Source organism: Candoia aspera, chromosome 3 (assembly GCF_035149785.1).
Source record: "Candoia aspera isolate rCanAsp1 chromosome 3, rCanAsp1.hap2, whole genome shotgun sequence".
Lineage (NCBI taxonomy): Eukaryota > Metazoa > Chordata > Lepidosauria > Squamata > Boidae > Candoia > Candoia aspera.
The window spans coordinates 104,281,472-104,302,483 of NC_086155.1; positions in this window are offsets into that span (position 1 = coordinate 104,281,472).

A 21,012-nucleotide genomic window follows, 5' to 3' on the forward strand; every position below is an offset into this window, starting at 1 on the left:
TATGGTTTGATTTAATTTACATTTGACATTAAATCTGTATGTGTGGCCTGTGGGGCTCCAGATGTATGCCTCTGCGCTCAAAACATACAAATGAGCGCTTAATGCTGGGTATGAACCCAGCCATTATAAATGGTTTATGGCTAGTCCAAACTTAGCCAATTGTATTTTATTCAAAAAGCCGTGGTTAAACAAACCTTGGCTTAGAGGATCCAGTATGTGACCTAGATCATTGACCAGTCTAAAATAGCACAGAGCTTTGTGGGAAGACATTGAGATGAACATCAGTCTCTTGGTCTTGAGACCCTTTTTCTCCTTATATTGCAACATCCTGGATGTCATTCTTTACTTGTATTTAAACTAATAGAGATTCATGAGCATTCTATTGCTCTTCAAAAGAGATTAAGTTTACATTGTTCGGTAACAAGCCAGGTGGAAACCAATGATTTTCCAGTTTCTATCCCTTGCAATTAAAGTTGCTCTATCAGCATTCCCTAGCTCTCCTTGCTGCCTATATCCTGTACATGATCCCTGAGTAAAAATTAAATTTGAGAAATGAAAACTATAGATAGTGGCATGTAGAAGTTAAACTGTGGCATGTTGAAGTATCTGAATTCATACACTAACCTCTAAGCCATGGTTTATAAACCAAAAGAGCTGAGTTCATATAATACAGAAAGCAAAAACAAAACAAACCATATTACATATGACTTATATGCAATATCTAGAATGTAAGATAAAATTGAGATAATTCCCTTTAATATTTCCTCTTTTCTAACATTCTACCATATAAATCTAATGTAGTTCAAATGTGATCTTGAACTGGTATTGGAAAACTTTTTAAACAAGCCATATGTGAAAACAGGATACATGATGATATTCATCTTCAACAGGGCTGTGCACCACCTGAGATTCTAATACAGAAAGGTGCTTTGAGATGTATGGAGCTAGTCACATAGAACCAATCTTCAGCTCCTTAAAGAAACATTTCCTTTGCGAGGATCATGCTGCAACTGTGGTGGGCAGCCACCTGATCCCAGGAAAAGGCATGGTTGCTCTAAGAAGATGTAGACGAGTGCTAGACCTGAGTGTCTCTGCATGCGCTGAAGCCCCTTTATACTTTTTGAATCTGAAGGAGTGTACATCATAATGCACAATTACCAATATTCATTTATAAACAGAACAAAGCATCTGGATCATCCTCAGTATTTATGTGGGACTGCCACCATATACCAGATTTTGGTTACTCACTGTAGTAAGTACTAACGTTACAATTTAAATTCTGCAGGAAAAAAGGCTGATTTCTGAAGAGCTGCATACATTTGCTGTGCACAATATATTCTGCTTCTTAACTTAAATACAGAAAAAACCCACTATGTGATGCATTAAAACTGCTATCTCTGACTACAAGAAATGATGCTTTCATTCTTTCAGTATCTGAGACTTCAGTTTCAAACCAAACTTAAGAGCTTAGACATTTATATTTTATTTAAATGTTAAGATGAAGGTTGGGATTTCCAGAGTGCTCAGTTTCAGAGTAATGAAATGCATATAAATGATTAAAATAATTTGTCATCCTATACTTTATATTTTTCATTGTATCAGTTTCTGCTGATATGAGAATATGCAAGTAGGTATATTACACATGAAACCACATGACAATCATGAGCAGAAATTCTTAGTGAGGAAAAAGCTTAAAAAGTACCTAAGCAGCATTTTAGAAGAAATTGACTGATTAGGTGCCATCAAGTCAGTGTCAGCTTTTAGTGACTATATGGATATACTTTCTCCAGGATGATCTGTCCTCAGAGTGGCCCTTCAATTCACTGCTGTTGCAATTGAATCCTCCCACCCTGTTGCAGCTTGCTGCTAGTTCTCTTCTTCTCTTTCCTTCTACATGTACTTTTTCCAGCATTATAGACTTCTAGAGAGCTAGGTCTTCACATAACGTGTCCAACATATTAATTTGAGCCTGTTCTTTTGTGCCTCAAGTAAGAACTCTGGGTTGATTTGTTTGATGTTCTATTTGTTTGTTTTCTTGGCTTTCCATGGTATTCTCAGGAGTCTTCTCCAACACCAAGGTTCAAAAGCATCAATACTCTTATTCTGCTTCGTCAAAGTCCAACTATCACTTCCACAGTGTGTCACAGGGAATATGATTGCTTTCACTATTCCAATCTTTGTAGGCATAGACCCATTATAGCATCTGAATATCTTTTCCAATGCCTTCATGGTTGCTCTGCCAAGAACTAGTCTATCGCATATTTCTTGACTGCTAATTCCTTTACTGTTGATGGTTGATCCTAAAAGGCAGAAACTATCTACGTCTTTGATATCTTCTTTATATTCCTTATCAATTCTAATTGTCCACAAAAACATAACTGATATTAGCTGGTCAGTGACTGCATTGTACCCAAGTACTGTCTCTTCTATATTCTTCATATGTCATGAGCACTGTTGCACTGATTGCGTCAGCACAACGACACAACAATGCAGGGAAATGGGGCAAAGGACACGTAAATGGCGAACAAAAGAAAAGCATAAAAACTCCGGCAACGACATAACGACTTTAAGTAAAGATCCCATCAAACAATACCTGGTAACAAAGGCTGACACCGGCAATGCCCGATCCAAAGCACACACGGGACTCTCCAAAGAATCACCGAAGATTATCACCCAGTGATAAGCCATCACCGGCCAGAGGAGGAAGATTACGCAGACGCCCGGAGAAGCGGCAGAAGCCTCGCGACCCCTCACCCACCAGTGAGCGAGACATCCGGGGTTCGGGGATTGCATAACCAATGAGGAAGGGGCGCTGACCGGCGCGGGCTATTTAAACCCCGCACCGGCGCACTCCCTCCACTCTCAGCTTTAACTAGGCATGCACTATACTATTAATAAACTCAGAACCTGATTTCTTGAAATTAGCGTCTGTGTCTTATTTAGTAGCAGGCAGAGCCTGACAGAAAGCTGAGAGTCTTAAAAATCAACCTCGCCAAGCCCCACCAGACGGAAACGCACCGCGGGAGGAACCAGACGGCGAGAGGCAAGACCGGGGAACCCGATGGAGCTGGCGACCCGCAACCCCGACGGACAAGGCAGCCAACAAGCGGCAGAGGTGACCCAACGATGGCAGGGGCCAACGTACCCTCCAGGAGCCACGGACACCCGCCCTGCCCACCCGGACCTCCAGTCCCAGACCCCGCAAGGGGCGGAGGCGAACCTGCAATGGCCAGAGACGACGACCCCCACAGAAGCCCTGGGGACCCTCCCGGTCCACAACGCACCCCAGTTCCAGGCATGGAGTGCCAGCCCAGTCACCGGAAGCGCAACGGAGGACGTGGGTGCAGGCCAACCATGCCGTTACTGGGCCGACGGGGTAGACTACCAGATGGACCCACCTTACCCCGATTGGAGGCTCATCTACCCCAAAACGCCAACCGGCCCATTCCCGACAACAACGCAGGCAGTGGACAGAGACATGCAAGCCAGGCTCACAGCCATGGAAGCCCAACTACGGGACCTGACAGCCATGCTACAATCCCTAGTAAACAACGAACACTATAAGCTGACGCCAACGCCAGGACCCACCCCAAACCAGACCCCGAGCAGAAGGGGCCAAACCCAGAAGCCAGTCGTGGCGACGGGTGCACCCATGCCGGGGGGGGGGGCATGCGGCAAAACGCATGGGGGGGGAGACCCACAGCATGTAAGGTTCCCAAGAGACTTTTCAGCAACCTTCGATGGGAACCCCACGAAGCTATCTTTCTTCATTACCAACGCCAGGGAATACATGGCCTGCTACGGACAATACTTTGACTCCGAAGGGGAGAAAATCTCGGCGGTAGCCATCAAACTGCAAGACAGGGCGGCGGACTGGTACGTACAGATGTACAACTCCAACTCCCCCGCCCTAGCAAACTTCCACAACTTCATCGCCGCGTTGAGGTACCATTTCGAAGACCCGCTGGCGAAAGAGAGGGCTAAGTGCGCACTGCAAGCACTGAAACAGGGCAAGAGAACAGTAGCCGATTATGCCCTGGATTTTAAAACCCTCGCAGGGAAAATCGATGAGTGGTCCGAGGCTACCCTAATTGACATCTTCAAACGGGGCCTCAACTGAGAAGTGCTACAATGGGCACTATACCGGGACGACCCAGCTTCGCTGCAGGGATGGATCTGCTTAGCGGGCAAAGTGGAACATGCACATCGCATGTTCCTAATGACAACGGCAGAAGATAAAGCACCACCAAACACGAGACCTCAACCCGGCACAACTTGGCAAACGAGCCAACAGCGCAGATTCAGGCGAGAGCCGTGCGCAAAATGTGGTAAGTTTGGGCACAGAGCGGCAGAGTGCACCACAAACAGAGCACCAGACCGCACACCCAAACCAGCAACGAAACCGCTGCACAAGCCCGAATACCCCCCCCACCCCGGCGCCTGACAGGAGTGGCAGCCGCCCTTGACGAGGAAGAGAATGCCTACCTCATGGGGGACGACAGCGGGACCCAGGAGCAGCCGGCAGGAAATGCTCCTCACCTGCACTAAACCGCGCCGCGGGGCAGGTGGTACAAAAGGGGCGCAAGAGCCACAGCAAGAGCGAGGACAACTACATCCTAACAGGGACCGCCAGGCTCACCTACGGCCCCAGAGCCACCACAGCTGAAGCACTAGTGGACTCTGGGTGCTCAAGGAACCTGATCCACCCAGACCTCGTGGCAAAACACCCTGCCGTGCCGACCTCTCCCCGAACCGCTGGTGTTCCACCAATTGGACGGCTCAACAGCGGGGGGGAGACCAGCCACCCAGCGGACCGAGACAGTCTCCCTCAAAATGGGCACCCACAACGAACAGATCTCCTTTGTGGTGACCCAAATAGGGAAACCCATCATAGTGCTGGGCATACCGTGGCTAGCAAAAAACAACCCACGCATAGACTGGAGGAAACGGACCATCCAATTCAGCGATGGCACATACCAAGCTCCAGCACCGAAGACGATACCCACCCCGACAGTGGGGAGGGTGGAGGCGGTTGCCCAAAACACTGACCCAACCCCAGAAGAACTACCAGAGCAGTATGCCGATTTCGCAGAGGTCTTCGGAGAGGAGGAGGCGGACCAACTACCCTCCCCACTGCAAGACGGACTGCACAATTGAACTACTCCCTGATGTCCCCTTACCCAAACCAAAGATATACCCCATGACCCAGAAGGAGCTGGCAACCCTCCGAGAGTTCCTCGACAAAAACCTGGCCAGAGGTTTCATAGAGCTGGCGAACTCGCCCGTCGGAGCACCCGTCCTTTTCAGAGAAAAAAAGGACGGCACCCTACGGCTTTGTACTGACTACCGGGGGCTCAATGCCGCATCCCTCTCCAATAAATACCCCCTGCCCCTCATAAAAGACATGCTCGCCCACCTGTCAATGGGGCGAGTATTCTCCAAACTCGACCTCTGCGAGGTGTACTACAGAATCCAAATCAAGGCAGGGGACGAGTGGAAAACAGCCTTCAACTGTCCCCTCAGCACCTTTCAATACAAGGTACTGCCATTTGGGCTAGCAGGGGCCCCGGGGGTGTTCACGCAACTCATAAACGAGGTGCTACATGAACACCTATTCAAAGGGGTGCTAGTGTACATCGACGACGTCCTCATCTACACGAAGACCCAGGAAGAACATGAACGGCTGGTCAGACAAGTCCTCGACAAACTGAGGGCTAAACTCTACGCCAAATTGTCGAAGTGCGAGTTCCATAAAGCACGCTTGGACTACCTAGGTTACCGGATCTCCGGAGAAGGCGTGGAAATGGACCCCGCAAAAGTCGAGGCAGTTCTGAACTGGGAATGCCCATGCAACAGGCGCCAGTTACAAAGCTTCCTCGGCTTCGCGAACTTTTACAGGTCCTTCGCCAGGGGGTTCGCGGAGACAGCCCTACCCCTAACAGACCTACTCAAAACGAAAGAGGTTGGAGAAACAAGGCGGGTCAAGAACCCAGGGGCGCTACTAAATTGGACGCCCGCCTGTCAGGCAGCGTTTGACAAGCTGAAAGCACTGTTCACAATGGAGCCAATCCTCGCACACCCGGACCCAGAACGGCTGTTCGTGGTCCAAGCCAACGCCTCCGACTTCTCCCTGGGGGCCATACTGCTGCAAAAAGACCCCACAGGAATACTAAAGCCATGCGCCTACCTGTCAAAAGAATTCTCAGAGACAGAAAGGCGCTGGCACGTATGGGAGAAGGAGGCGTTCGTGGTGAAAACAGCACTGGAAACGTGGAAGCACCTACTGGAGGGGGCCACCCACCCGTTCGAGGTCTGGATGGACCACCGGAACCTAGAGGCCCTGCGAACACCCAGACGCCTCAGCCCTAAACAGGTGAGATGGGCTCAGTTCTTCAGCTGGTTTAAATTCCAATTGAAGTTCATACCGGGCAAGAAGAACTTCCTGACTGACACCCTCTCCAGACTGCCCCAAGACGAGGAGCCCATCCCAGACATGGTAGAGACGGTACTATCTGCCTCCCAGCTGGGAATGGCAGCAACCACCAGGAGCAGCGCACGGAGACAGACCACCCCCACGACGCAACCGACGACAAACCAACCAGCCAACAGATGGCGCCGGCCGCAGCTACCAGGGGGGATACGCGCAGACCTCACCACCGCTCTCAAATCCGACCCCTGGCTCCTAGCCAACCCCGACAAGGTAACAATGGAGCACGACTTAGCATGGGGGGAAGGCAGACTATACGTCCCGGAAGCACAGCGCCGGGAGATCCTCAAAAGATCTCACGACAGCAAGCAGGCAGGACACTTCAGATTTCTAAAGACGCTACATCTAACACGTAGACAGTTTTGGTGGCCCTCCCTGAGACGGGACGTCAAGGCATACGTGGCATCCTGCCTGGTGTGCGCGATGGCCAAACAGACACCAGGAAAACCACCGGGACTGCTACAAGCGGTGGCGGAACCCTCCCGGCCATGGGAGGAGATCTCCATGGATTTTATAGTCGATCTACCACCCAGCCAAAAGAAAACAGCCATTTGGGTGGTGAAAGACTACTTTTCGAAACAGGCGCACTTCATCCCCTGCGCAGCGATCCCGTCTGCCCAGCAGCTGGCCAAACTCTTCCTACTACACGTGTACAGGTTGCACGGATGTCCTGTACATGTGGTGACTGACAGAGGGACACAATTCACCTCAAAGTTCTGGCGGGCCTTTTTAAAACTCATTGGGACCCGACAAGCCCTATCCACGGCCTGGCATCCCCAGACGGACGGCGCCACGGAGGTCCTAAATGCCACGCTCGAACAATTCCTCCACTTGTACATAAATTACCACCAGGACGACTGGGTGGATCTCCTCCCGTTCGCAGAAGTCGCTTACAATAACGCCATTCACACGAGCACGGGGAAAACCCCATTCAAGGTGGTATCGGGCCACGAATTCGTCCCAATCCTGGAGCTACCGCAGCCCCCAGCTCCCCCAACAAGCGCAGGTGACTGGGGACAGAAGATAGCTGAATCGTGGCCAGTAATCATAGCGGTGCTGAAAGACGCACAATCAGCCTACAAAGAACAGGCAGACAAGCGCCGGCGGCAGCAACCGACATTCCAGGTAGGAGATATGGTCTATCTCTCTACAAAATTCATAAAATCACCCCAACCCTCGAAGAAATTGGGCCCCAAGTACATTGGGCCGTTCCAGGTAACACAAATAGTTAACCCGGTCACAATACGCCTAGACCTGCCACACAACTTAAAGAGACTTCACCCGGTTTTTCACTGTAGCCTTCTAAAACCGGCAAGCCCCTCCCGATGGCATCCAAGCACGCCCCCCCCCCCCCGGTGATGATAGACGGGCAACAACACTTTGAGGTAAAAGAGGTACTCGATTCATGCCGGAAGAGGGGCACCCTACACTACCTGGTGAAGTGGAAACACTTTCCCCACCCGGAATGGGTTGCCGCCCGACATGTCCAGGCCCCGGACCTGATTCGCGCATTTCACACGGCTTACCCCAACAAACCCATGGGTTAACCATGCGAAAGGGGGGGTGGCATGTCATGAGCACCATTGCACTGATTGCGTCAGCACAACGACACTCACAACAATGCAGGGAAATGGGGCAAAGGACACGTAAATGACTAACAAAAGAAAAGCATAAAAACTCCGGCAACGACATAACGACTTTAAGTAAAGATCCCATCAAACGATACCTGGTAACAAAGGCTGACACCGGCAACGCCCGATCCAAAGCACACACAGGACTCTCCAAAGAATCGCCGAAGATTATCACCCAGCGATATAAGCCATCACCGGCCGGAGGAGGAAGATTACGCAGATGCCCGGAGCACCGGCAGAAGCCTCACGACCCCTCACCCACCAGCGAGCGAGACATCCGGGGTTCGGGGATTGCATAACCAATGAGGAAGGGGCGCTGACCGGCGCGGGCTATTTAAACCCCGCACCGGCGCGCTCCCTCCACTCTCAGCTTTAACTAGGCATGCACTATACTATTAATAAACCCAGAACCTGATTTCTTGAAATTAGCGTCTGTGTCTTATTTAGTAGCAGGCAGAGCCTGACATCATAACTGTGAATGCAACATAATTCCTTGTTTTTCATGTTCTGAGCAATAGAATGATCTTCTAACTGAAAGTGTCCATTTCCACTCCATTTTCATTTGCTGATGTCCAACATCTCAGTCTGTAGTTGGTTTATTTAATCTTTTACTGTGTTTTCTCATGTTCATGTCTCGTAGATTCAATGTTTCTTCTGTAATTCTGTCTTTGCAGCTTCTAATTTTCTTTTCCTGCATGGCAACATCAGTATAGAGAAGTCTGGAAGCCTTTAATCTGGCCGTGTCATAAACACCATAACATTAGTACTCCAAAGATCCTCAGCTTTTCTCAATGCCATGTTGTGTGTCATCTGATCTGAGGGGCCCATCATCCAACACTATATTGACAATGAGTCTATTCATGTGGTTTTTGTGGCGGAATACAGGAATGGTTTACCATTGCCTTCTCCTGTGCATTATGAAATGCTCCCATTGTCATTATCACTAAATGATCATCCACCTCTAGCACCTTCATTTATCTCTGCTGCATGATTCAGGGGCCTGCTTGCTCTAGTTGGGCAGCTGGGGTGGTCTTCATGCCTTGGGTAACTGTACTGTGAATATGCACTCTTGGCATAGACTCCTAGCATGCTTCTCTTATCTCTCCCAGGAACACCCACCATAACAATGAGGCAGGAAAGCAAGACTTCGGAGGGGCAGGGGGAAGGTTAAAAGACATACTAGTATCTAATAATAATGTTGGGTTTTAAGGCCAAATCAATGATAGATAATAATTCAATATTCATTACTGAGTCTTGTTTTAAGACATAACAATTTGCAGTTCAAAGAACCTATGGCCTTTTTCAATATTCTATAACACTTAGCTCTATTAGATGTAAATAGCTATTAGAGCAAATTGAAAAGCAGACTAATGTTATAATTTTTAGTACTTTAAAGCAACATACTTCCATACCCTGAAAGCCCATGAACATTTCTTTAAAAAAATATTGTATAAATGTCCCCTTTTAATATGAACATAGCTCATCAAGAAAGCCTAACCTTCATGGGCCCATGAACATTCCTGAAACTTACAGTACATATAGCATTTTTATTTAAATACAGAATACCAGGAACTACACAGACAACAACCTACCCAATATATAAGATTCCTTTTGGACTACACAGGCAAAGGACATTGCAGAAGGAAAAAGCATCAATCTGAGACTTTCTTAATTGGTCTAATTAATATATTGGTGCCGTACAATGAGTGGCTTCTATGTGATGCCCACATGGGAATATCGGGGAGTAATTTTTGGTCCGGAAAAAAAATTACCTTGTCCATTTCATTTGTTATCAATATGGCATCAAACTAGTATCAGAGGAATAGTTTGAATGCTTTTGCATTAAGGTATAAATTGGCTCTTATATATCATAAGTGTAAGAAGGTTTTAACTTATAATATCTATGCAAAAACTAACCAATCAACAGCATCAACAGAACCCACTAATAGTTGGGTAAAGAACAAGGAAACATAATGATAAAGGATGATGTACTGAATTTTCCAGGCACATTTCTTAAAATATTTGAAAAATCTAGCTACTCTTAAATTCAAGATTTTTGTTAACAGCCACTAAAATGAAGGGATTTCCACCACAGGTTATTGCTTTTCTGTGATCAGTATAATATAATATACTAACAATGAACTGATTTATACACACTTTGAATGAACTGGCCTTCAGCACTAAACACTACTTTCTTTACATGCTGCAATTCCCTCTATTTTTCATTGAGCAAGCAATAGCCAAAGTTAATTCATCATCTTCCCAGTTCAAACATATTAACAAACTATAATTTGTGCAAACCAGGAACATGAAGAGAAACTGAATGCATGAAACCAAAATTCTGTTACAACAATTAAACTTTGGTTTGCTCACAACATTCCACATATCTCTTAAACCCTAATTTAATGGTAGTTCATTGACCAAATCACAGTTGGCTGGGCTCACAAATCATACTAGTTACAAATAACAATGGCTGATTTTATGCAATACACTAAAGCAAAATCAAACAAAACAAATTGTGTTTTAGTACCATATGGGAGAATGCTGTTACTAACAGTTAACTAATAGCAATATAATCATAGAGCTATAAAAATACACATTTTGAGATTTTCACAGAACTCAGAAACATCTTATTCTATATAATTTTCTCTGCCACAAAATACAGATTGGATTTTAATAAAAATACATTGAAAATTGATCTTTATTTTAAAAAGAGAGAGAAATGTGGTATTGTATACAAAAAAGAGGCAGCCATAAGCATATACACCACTACTGAAAGCATATACTTTCTAAATTCCTACTAATTAATCTTTTTTTTTATTTTAAATCAGATCAGTAGAGTAGCATTTACATTATTAAATATTCCATGTCCAGCTATAATTTATAGTCTTGGCTTTTAACATCTATACTAGAAGAAGTTTTAAATTTAATTCAGCAACATACTTAAAATCACCATTTTCTCTCCTCCAATCCCCCTCTTTTAAGCCTCTCCATAAGGTATCCATACAACTCTTTTCAAGAGTAATATTTTAGATGTGAGTGATAAGTGAGTGAAACCAAAGCCAGAATTTTCTTCCTCCCCCAGGTATAAGAAAACTATGAATTAAGGGGAAAAAATCATGCAGCAAGGAAAAACAAAGTAATTTCTTTTTGCAGTCACCTTTTTTAAAAATATAAACATAGTACAATACTGTAGTAAAACCCATTAAAGCTTTTACCTGCTGGATACAAACTGAGCTGGTAAGGAAGAAAACCAAATGACCTCTCATTTTAAATCTGCTTTAATGAACTTCTACCAGGCTTATATACAAAGCAAGTGAATCATAGTTGGGAAAACTGAAGTAGATGTACTAGAGAGAACTCGTAGTGTGGGAGAAAAGGGCAATAAGTAAAGAAACACGCTATCATTTTACATCAGTCACATTTATTACAACTTAAAGAGGGGCAGTGGAAAGTTTTCCACTCCATAGTATCTTGCACACTCCTCCTAAAAATAGATGAGGCAACTGGTATTATAGTGAAACCAGAGAAGGTAGGAGAGCAGCATAAAAGGAAGTCTGATGGTATTTTTGGAAGGCCTGCCTCCACCTGTTGAGGCCAGAATAAGGATCATCCACAAACAAGCAGAGCCACAAGTCCACATACTGTTATCATGATTTGAAATTGGATACAACTAATGGAAACTGCAAAAGGAAAGCCAGTATTAAAACATGTGTCTGAAATGTAAAATTAAAATTTCTACAACTATGCACCTCACTCTTGTCCAAGTATTAGGCAAACCAAATTACTCTTTAAAAAATAATAAAGGTATAAAACAGAACCTATAACCCAGGGGCACCATTCAAATAAATGGCATTAATTTTTACTGTGATTGACACAAGCTTTATGTCAAGTATATAAAGCAAGCTTTCAGGTCTTTACAGCTTTGCTAGGGAAGAGGGGATTAAATGAACTTGAGACGTATTGGCTCTTGTTTTGAGAATGACAAATTGTTTTCAGAATGACAATTCAATGTATCATGATCCTAAATACAGCTAGTATTAGCTCCAGCAACAAAACATTGATTTTGAAGAACCTATGCTGTTGCTGAGAGCCAGTTTGTAGTGGTTAAGGCATCAGGCTAGAAACCAGGAGGCCATGAGTTCCAGTCCCGTCTTAGGTACAAAGCCAGCTGGGTGACCTTGGGCCAGTCACTCTCTCTCAGCCCTAGGAAGGAGGCAAGGGCAAACCACTTCCGAAAAACCTTGCCAAGAAAACTGCAGAGATTGGTCCAGGCAGTCACCAGCAGTCAACACTGCCTCAAAAGCACAAATAAATAATACTGTTACTAAAAGAAAAAAGTTGCATTATACCTTTAACAGACACAGCAGATACTGCAGTAGCTCTTACAGATTTTCTGTTTGCTTATTTAAAAATCTAAACTGAATGCTCATACAGTATATCAAGAACATTAAAATATCAATGTATTATAATTAAATGGCTCTTAGGTAGGGGTAAACTATGTTTTGGAACAGGACAGGTAGAAACATTTAGGATTTTGGGAGTGCTCTCCCCAGATGAAGCCCTTTTGTCATTTATCCAAATTGCTGCCCATCACTCTTCTAGCTGTTCTTCCTCATCATGAAACTTCCCACTATCCTAGGCTTTTTGTTTTAGCAGCTGAGCAGCCTTCTAAACAATGTCTTGGGCTCTAGTTACTATCAGTTGGGTCATGTTATGCTTTAGTAAGGCCTTCAGTTCACAAATACAGTTCTACTTCAGCATAAGAAAGCAGTTAATGGAGGTGCTTCACTCCTTGATGATAGGTCAAGACAGGGCTGATCTGCTTCAGTTAGGTGCTTTGCTTAAATAGTAGGTGGTTCTGGCCCTGGGCAGAATCTGCTATTCAGGGAAGTGATGTGGCTGCTCTGCTATTCTGAGGTGGGGCATTACTTTTTGGCTTTCCTTTGAAGATGGACTTTGCTCAGGGTTTCAACTGCACAGACCTAATATGCACCATTATTATTTCCTAAGAATATGTATGGGCTCCATGTGCAGGTATTTTACTTCTAGATTCCCATTTATTTTTAATAAAAATATTCTTACAAAAAGATAAAATCAGATGAGTGAAGAGCCTAGCAGGCAATGAGAGGCATCATACATTGCTCACACTTACCCCAAGCAAAACTGAGTCATCTCCAAGCAGTTCAGTTTAAAATATTTTAATCAGTAAGACTATGTAATATGATGAACCTTAAATATATGGACTCCAGATTATTCAAGAGGGCTGAAAGGTATTGTAGCTCATTAAACATCTTGAGAATTAGACTGTTGTGAAAATTCTCTGAACTTGCTCAGTGCATTTTGGGATTAAAGCAAGATATCTTTTCTGACTTTCAGCATTCAGAATCTTAAATGCCCAAGAATGAATTATTTTGGGGGTAAACTCAGTATAGTATTTTAAACTGTATAATTAAAAATAATATGAATAGATTTATAAAGAAGTATACTTGTCAGATACAAGTATACTTATAAATAGTTCAGAGCTCTATGTTAATCTTAGCAGCAATCTGGATTTCTTGTTTTGTAACCTATGGAAAGGCCCACAGGCATCTAAGCCAGGAGTTCTTAGCCCCTTAGAAGAACGAAAGTAGCAAACCTTTTAATAATCATCAGCAGACTTCCTCTAGCAAATGAGAACCTTCCTATAGCCCAGAGATTTGGTTATTGTGATATTGTAAATAAGAGGCAGAACAGAGCCTCTACTTTTGGTTTATTGCTAATCAAGTTCTCAAGATCCTGCCTTCCTCCATGCTGGTCTTGGGTGGGCTGGATGACCTTTCTCTGTTGTAGGAAAAGCACCTTCACAGTAAGTGTATTGTAACGTTTTCCTATATGGAGTAGGGCATTCTTAAGTGGATAATACCAAAACTGTCCTTTGGAGTAGGTCCAGTTTCTGAGGAGCCCAGTCTTTGAAAGGATGCTTTGGCTAAGTCATAAGAGTTAATCTTACAGTGGTTTTTAAAAAGGACCTAGAGGACTATAGATGTTTCCCAGGAAGATAATAGTACTAAGTGTAGCTGAGGTAGCTGAGGCAGCCAAGCTTCTAGTTGAGTGAGCTATGATCCTTTTTTGGCTCTGAACTTGTAGGCTAGTTTGAGGCAGGCCTTGATCTATTTAGACATCATAACAGGGTACTCTTGTGGCCTAAGTGTGGCTATTGAAAGGAAAGTAAGAGATTCAGAGTCTAGATTCTACACTCTGAATTCCTCTGTTCTATTCAGGTAGATCTTGATAGCTCATCTAACATCCAGTTTCTCTAATTTGGACTTGAGGTTGAGCAGAAGGATCACTCCCTGGCTCAAATAGAAGACTGAATTCACCTTGGTCATGAAGACCTTCAATGCGATAGATTGAAACAGTTACAGCAACAATGGATGCGAACATTGGAACAGTCAGGCATATGGCACAAGACCGAACAGCATTTCGTTCTGTTATACATAGGGTTGCCATGAGTCATAAATTACTCGACAGCAACTAACAACAACAACATGAAGACTGAGTCTAAGAACAGAATGATGGTATTTGTGTATATAATGCAAAACTCTTGTTTGGTCAGAAGCAGGCCTTTTTCTGATATTTCCTTTGCAGACATTAGAGATATTAAGACTCACTGTCCATATCAGGTGCTCCAGGGATGATTTGCTCCAGGATTCCAACTGAGCTCAGATGAGTGTTTGCAGTACTAGTAGAAAGTCCCATGATCGATATTGAGTGGTCTTGTTAGAGAGCCCCCCCTTCAGAATTTCTTGATATGAGAATAGGCCAGTGGTGTGCTGCAGGCAGCTTGTACTGGCTTGCAAGAGCCAATTGTTCAATTTTCTGTAATTTTGTGGGCCAGTTAAGAGCAGAGCTGAGACACAACACTAGCGTGCCAATCTGCTGTTTGGCAGCTAGTGGTGTAGCAACAGCAATGGAGCCAGCAGAGCTGATTGTTAAACATTTACCAGCATACCACTGGGATAGGCTGAGAGGTGCTCATTGCTCCCTGGTGCTAGGACTGAGGAACAAGTCAATGGCTGGCCATAGAGGACACCTGATTATATCCCCTTGTCAATGCATGTGTATAGGAAAGCCAAGACTTTGAGATGAAGGCACACTTTGGAGAGGTTCCTTCCTTTTTCTCCATCTGCAGAAGGTACACTATATTGAGTTCAGAGGTGAACGGTGGAAGCTATGCCAGAGGATTCCTGCCTCCACATTGAATGGTGAGGCAGTGTCTTGCGGGGCCCTCTGGAGGTCATCCACCCTGGCCCTGGCATACGCGTCCTGTTGCTGCTGAGCTCTGACTCTTGTAAATAGGTCCCCTGCTTGTCTGCCTGCTGCCAAAATCTCTGTCTGGCTCCCCCTCATAGACTGATCAAAGTTGTGAGGTTGTAATATAGTAGCCTGTACCTCCTGGTGAGTGGCGGGGGTAGCCTGAAAGGATCGAGACAGAGCGTCTGCCAAGCAGTTTTGCGCCCCGGGCACATAAGAAATAACAAAATTGAAACGGGAGAAAAACTGGCTCCATCTAATTTGGCGTGGGATGAGGGATCTGGTGTTTTGTAGAAGCTGTAAATTCTTGTGATCGGTGCAAACTTTCACAGGAAGGGCTGCCCCTTCCAGCCAGTGCCTCCACTCTTGGAATGCTGCTTTAATTGCCAGCAACTCCTTGTTAAAAACATCATAGTTTCTCTCTGCTGGTGAGAGCAGGTGTGAAAAAAAGGCACAAGGAAGCAATGTATTCTCGGTTTTGTTTGTATATTGCAATAACACTGCCCCAATGGCAATGTCTGAAGCATCTGAGTGCATTATGAATTGCTTCGTGGGATCAGGGTGTCTTAACAGCGGCTGGGATGCAAAGAGCTGCTTAAATTCTTGGAAGGCTGCTTGCTGTCTCTCCCCCCAAATGAATTTTGCTCCTTTCTTCAAAAGCTGTGTGAGGGGTCTAGCGATATCACTATAGTTCTTTATGAAACGCCTATAGAAATTACAAAATCCTAACAGCCTTTGTACATCTTTAACATTTCGGGGAGGTGGCCAAGAGAGAATTGCCTGGACCTTAGAAGGATCCATGGATATGCCTTCTGTGGATACTATATAGCCCAGGAAATGTACTTCAGTTAAATCAAAGGCACACTTCTCTAGCTTGGCGAACAGCCTGTTCTCTCTCAGTCTTTGCAAGACATTACGTACATGGGTTACATGAGTTGTAGCATCCTCAGAGAATATTAATATGTCATCTAGGTAAATGACCAGATACTTATCTAGTAAATCAGAGAAAACTTGATTCATAAATCTGGAAAATATGGCTCCTGCATTAGACAAGCCAAAGGGCATAACAAGGTACTCAAATTTACCAAACCTGGTGTCGAAGGCAGTCAGATATTCGTGCCCCTCTTTCACCCGGATCAGATTGTACGCACTCCTGAGATCCAACCTGGTAAAAATGCGTGCCTTCTGTAAGCGATCTAGCAGATCCAAGATTAAGGGCAGAGGATAGGATTCTCTTTTTGTTTGTTTATTTAAAAAACTGAAGTCGTGGACCACTCTCATGGGTGTCTCCTGGGTTGCAGGTGCCAACGGGTCAGGCTTCTTTGGTACGAAGAAGGTAGGAGCAGATGCTGGGGAAGTAGATGGTCAGATAAATCCCTTTTGGAGATTGGAGTCTAAGTAATCCTTTAAGATGGCTAGTTCCTTGGGAGACATGAGATGTTGTTTCCTTGCTGGAACCCTGGCTCCTGGTATCAACTCAATGGTGCAATCACAGTCCCTATGGGGGGGTAGTGCTGTGGCCTCTTGTTCGCTGAAAACGTCTGCAAAATCTGCATACTTGGCTGGCAACTGGACCCCCCCTGCTTCCGTGACTACGTTAGTTGCTGGAGAGCGTGGAGCGGCTTGAATCTTGTGGTGCTGGCATTCCTTAGCTGGGAAGGAGATTGCTCCTGTAGTCCAGTTCAGCAACGGGTTGTGGATCCTCAGCCAAGGAGTGCCTAGGATTACCGGCACATTAAGCGATGCAGTAACATAAAGCTGGATCCACTCAGTGTGGTCTCCCATTGTCAGTTGCACCGGTTCTGTGAGTCTTCTAATTGGCCCTGCCTTGAGGGGCTGGCCGTCAATGGTCTCCACTTCTATGGGGCATGGCAATTCTCTGGTCAGGATGTTGAAGTCTTGTACGGTCTGCACATCAATAAAATTGGTTGAAGCTCCGGAATCCACGATGGCCTCTAGCTTGACCTGGTGCTCTGGGCTGACATGCATGATTACAGGTAAGTAGTAAAAGGCTTGCCTGGCATCCTCGGAATGAGCCCTCCTTAATTGATTGATGGTCTCCCTGCTGAGCTCTGTGGAGGGAGGCTGATGGAGTTTCCCTGGTTGGAAGCAGAGGCGGAGATGGTTCCTGTTTCAGCTGCTTGCCTTGGGGGTCTTACTGAAGTTGCTTGGCCTCTCGCTGGGCAAGCTCTCACCATGTGCCCCTGGGCTCCACAGTAGAAACAAAGGGCTCTCTCTCTCCTTCTCTGCCTCTCAGCCTCGGAAATCAGTCTCCTGCTTGCCCCAATCTGCATTGGTTCCTCTTGTGCTGAGTGAGTGGATGCTACGGAGAGAGCTGGAAATCCTGGAAACGCTCTGAGGGTCCTGTTTCTCCCTGGCTGCATCTGCCTGAGCTCTTCTAGTCTGGCATCTATGACCACTGGTAACTGATATAAGGCTTCTAGGGTAGCTGGTGTTCCCTGGCGCACTAATTCATTCTTAATTTCCTCATCCAGCCCTTGTTTGAATTGGTCTTTTAATGCACTCTCATTCCAGTCCAGATCTCCTGCTAACAACTTGAAATCAGCAATGTAGATTCCCACCCTCTTGTTACCTTGCTTGAGCTTCCGAATCTCCCGGCTGGCCATGGCCTCTCTGATCGGGTCATCAAAGTGTGCTCGGAACCCTGCCAAAAAGTTCTGGTAGTCGTTGAGAATTGGGTCGTTGTTCTCCACCATGGGAATAGCCCATTTGGCTGCTGGTCCCTTTAGCAGGCTTAGGATGAAGGTGACTCTGGTTCTGTCTGTGGGAAACTCTGCTGGTCTGCTGTCGAAAAACATAGTGCACTGTGTGAGAAATGTTCTCAACTGTCCTGCTTCTCCTCCAAACTTCTCTGGTAGACTGCCCTGGGATCTCAAGACTACTGGCGGAGCTGCTGCTGCTGCTGCTGCTGCTGGTGCCGGTTGTGGGTTAATTGGAACTGGTTGTTGTAACTGCTGTAGCATGGCAGCTTGTAATGTGTTGATCTGGAGATCTACTTGTTATTGGTGTTGTTGCAGGGCTGCTGCCAATTGTTGGATGGCGAGCCGCATTTCTTGGTTTTCTGAAGACATTTCCAACGTCTCTCCTTAATTTCTTGTTCCTCCCTCTTTCGATGGGAGTAGGAGTTTGTTAGGATTGATGTCCTAACAGCCAGGAAACACGCTGAGACAAGGAACTGGTCTCTAACTGCTCGCCATCCTTACTCATGACACAAACTGAAAAAATGATTAATACAAATGATGATAAATATAGCAAGGAAAGTGGAAAGGGATGTTAGTTAAGGTGCAGGTTCATCAGGATATCTGGTGTGAAATTTACGTGTTAATGTAGGAGCATTGACATGGTGACTTAAAAGCCACTCATGATCAGGGAAGTGTTTCCATTTAATTAACTACTACAAAGAACCACGATGAATTCTAGAGTCCAGGATCTCCTTCACTTCAAAGTGTTGATTGCCATCAGTCATGATGGGGGGAGGTGGAGGAGAGACAGGATGCCACTTAGAAGATTTGGGAGCAGGTTTCATCAAGCTGCAATGAAAAGCAGGGTGAATTCTTAAGTTATGCGGAAGATCAAGTTGAACAGTGACTGGGTTTATGAGTTTTACAATTGGAAAGGGACCAATAAATTTAGGTCCCAGTTTTTTAGATGGCTGCTGCAATTTAAGAAATTTGGTAGAAAGGTAAACTTTATCACTGACTTTCATGTCCCATTGAGGTTGCCATTTGCGGTCTGCAAATTTTTTGTAAGTCTGTTGGGCATCAGTCAAAGCTTGCTTAATTATGGGCCAGTCAGCAGCCACTTTTTTGCAGCAGTCCGCTGCTGAGCAGTCAGCTGGCGGTTCCAGAGGCAGTTTGGGAATGGGAATGAATTCCTGTCCAGAAACAATCTGGAATGGGGTGAATCCTGTGCTTTGATGAACTGAATTGTTGTAAGCCATCTCTGCGAAAGGAAGGAAGTCAACCCAATTGTCTTGTTGAAAATGGATGTAACAACGTAGGAATTGCTGTAGAGTAGACTGAAGTTGTTCAGTCGCTCTGTCCATTTGGGGGTGATTCAATGAGCTTAAGGATTGCTGAACCCCAATTAAACTTAAAAAGGATTTCCAGAATTTAGAAGTGAATTGTATTCCGCAATCTGAAATCACACAGTCAGGACACCCATGAAAATGGTACACATGTTGCACAAACAGCTTGGCTAGCTGTGGAGCAGTTGGAACCTTCGCATAAGGGATAAAATGAGCTTGCTTTGAAAATAAGTCAATGACAGTCCAAATAACAGTCTTATTCTTACTGTCAGGAAAATCCACAATAAAGTCCATTGCAATGTCCTTCCAGGGTCGAGAAGGATCAGCTGCTTGCTGAAGCAACCCCTGTGATTTTCCTCCTTTTCTTTTTGCTTGTGCACAGATAGGGCACGTAGTGACATAATTTTTTACATCAGTTCGTAAAGTGGGCAACCAAAATTGGTGCCTGACCAAGTGTAAAGTTTTTGTAAAGGCAAAGTGCCCAGCAGATTTGTCATTATGAGATCTCTAATATTTTTAAGCGTAAAATTTCAGGAACATAAAGTTTAGCATTGTGTTCTGTTAAATTGGATTTGTTACTTTGTAGCCAGGGATTGTTAGCGAGTGCCTGGAGCAGTTCCTGTTTTAAGTCTGCCTGCACTTTCACTTTAGGAGCTGCCACTTGTCTGCGTGTTACGCATGCCATTCCTAATTGTTTTTGAGAGAAAACGGTATCTACTATCTCAGTTTGCTGACTATTGTGTTGGGGCAACTGAGAGAGAGAGAAAAATTCTTTTTCCCTGGAAAGAAATTTAAGATGAAATTAAAGCGGCTAAAAAATTGAGCCCAACGCAATTGTTTCCTATTCAGTTTTCTGGGCGTTTGTAATGCCTGCAAATTTTTGTGATCAGTCCACGCTTCAAAGGTATGCTTGGCCCCTTCTAAAAGTGATGCCAAGTCAGCAAAGCAGTTTTCACAGCAAATGCTTCTTTCTCACACACATGCCAGTGCTGTTCAGCATCAATGAATTTACAAGACAAGTAGGTGCAGGGATGTGGGACCTGGTTACTTCTTGTTGAAGTAACATAGATCCAATGGCTTGGTCAGAAGCATCTGCTTGTATGATAAATGGTTGTTCTGGATCGGGATGTTTGAGAATGGGCTCAGCTGTACAGTAAAAAGGGCTTTCAAATTATCAAAAGCGGTCTGGCAGTCAGGGGTCCAATTCAGACACGCTCCTGGTGTGTTTCCCCTTTGCCTCTCGTTTTCAACAGATCAGTCAATGGTAGTGCAATTTGGGCAAACTGGGGGATAAATTGGCAGTAAAAATTAGTGAACCCCAGAAAGCTTTGGAGTTGGTACCTAGTTCGTGAGGGTTCCCATGCTATAATGTCCTGAATTTTTGTAGGATTCATTTCAATCCCTTTGGTGGAAATTCGGTAGCCCAAATAGTCTAATTGAGTTTTGTGAAATTCACACTTGGACAGTTTGGCATACATTTTTAGTTTTGGTAGTTTTGCTTTTGGATCAATTTCAATGGCACAGTCAGTCTTCCTGTGGGGAGGTAATTG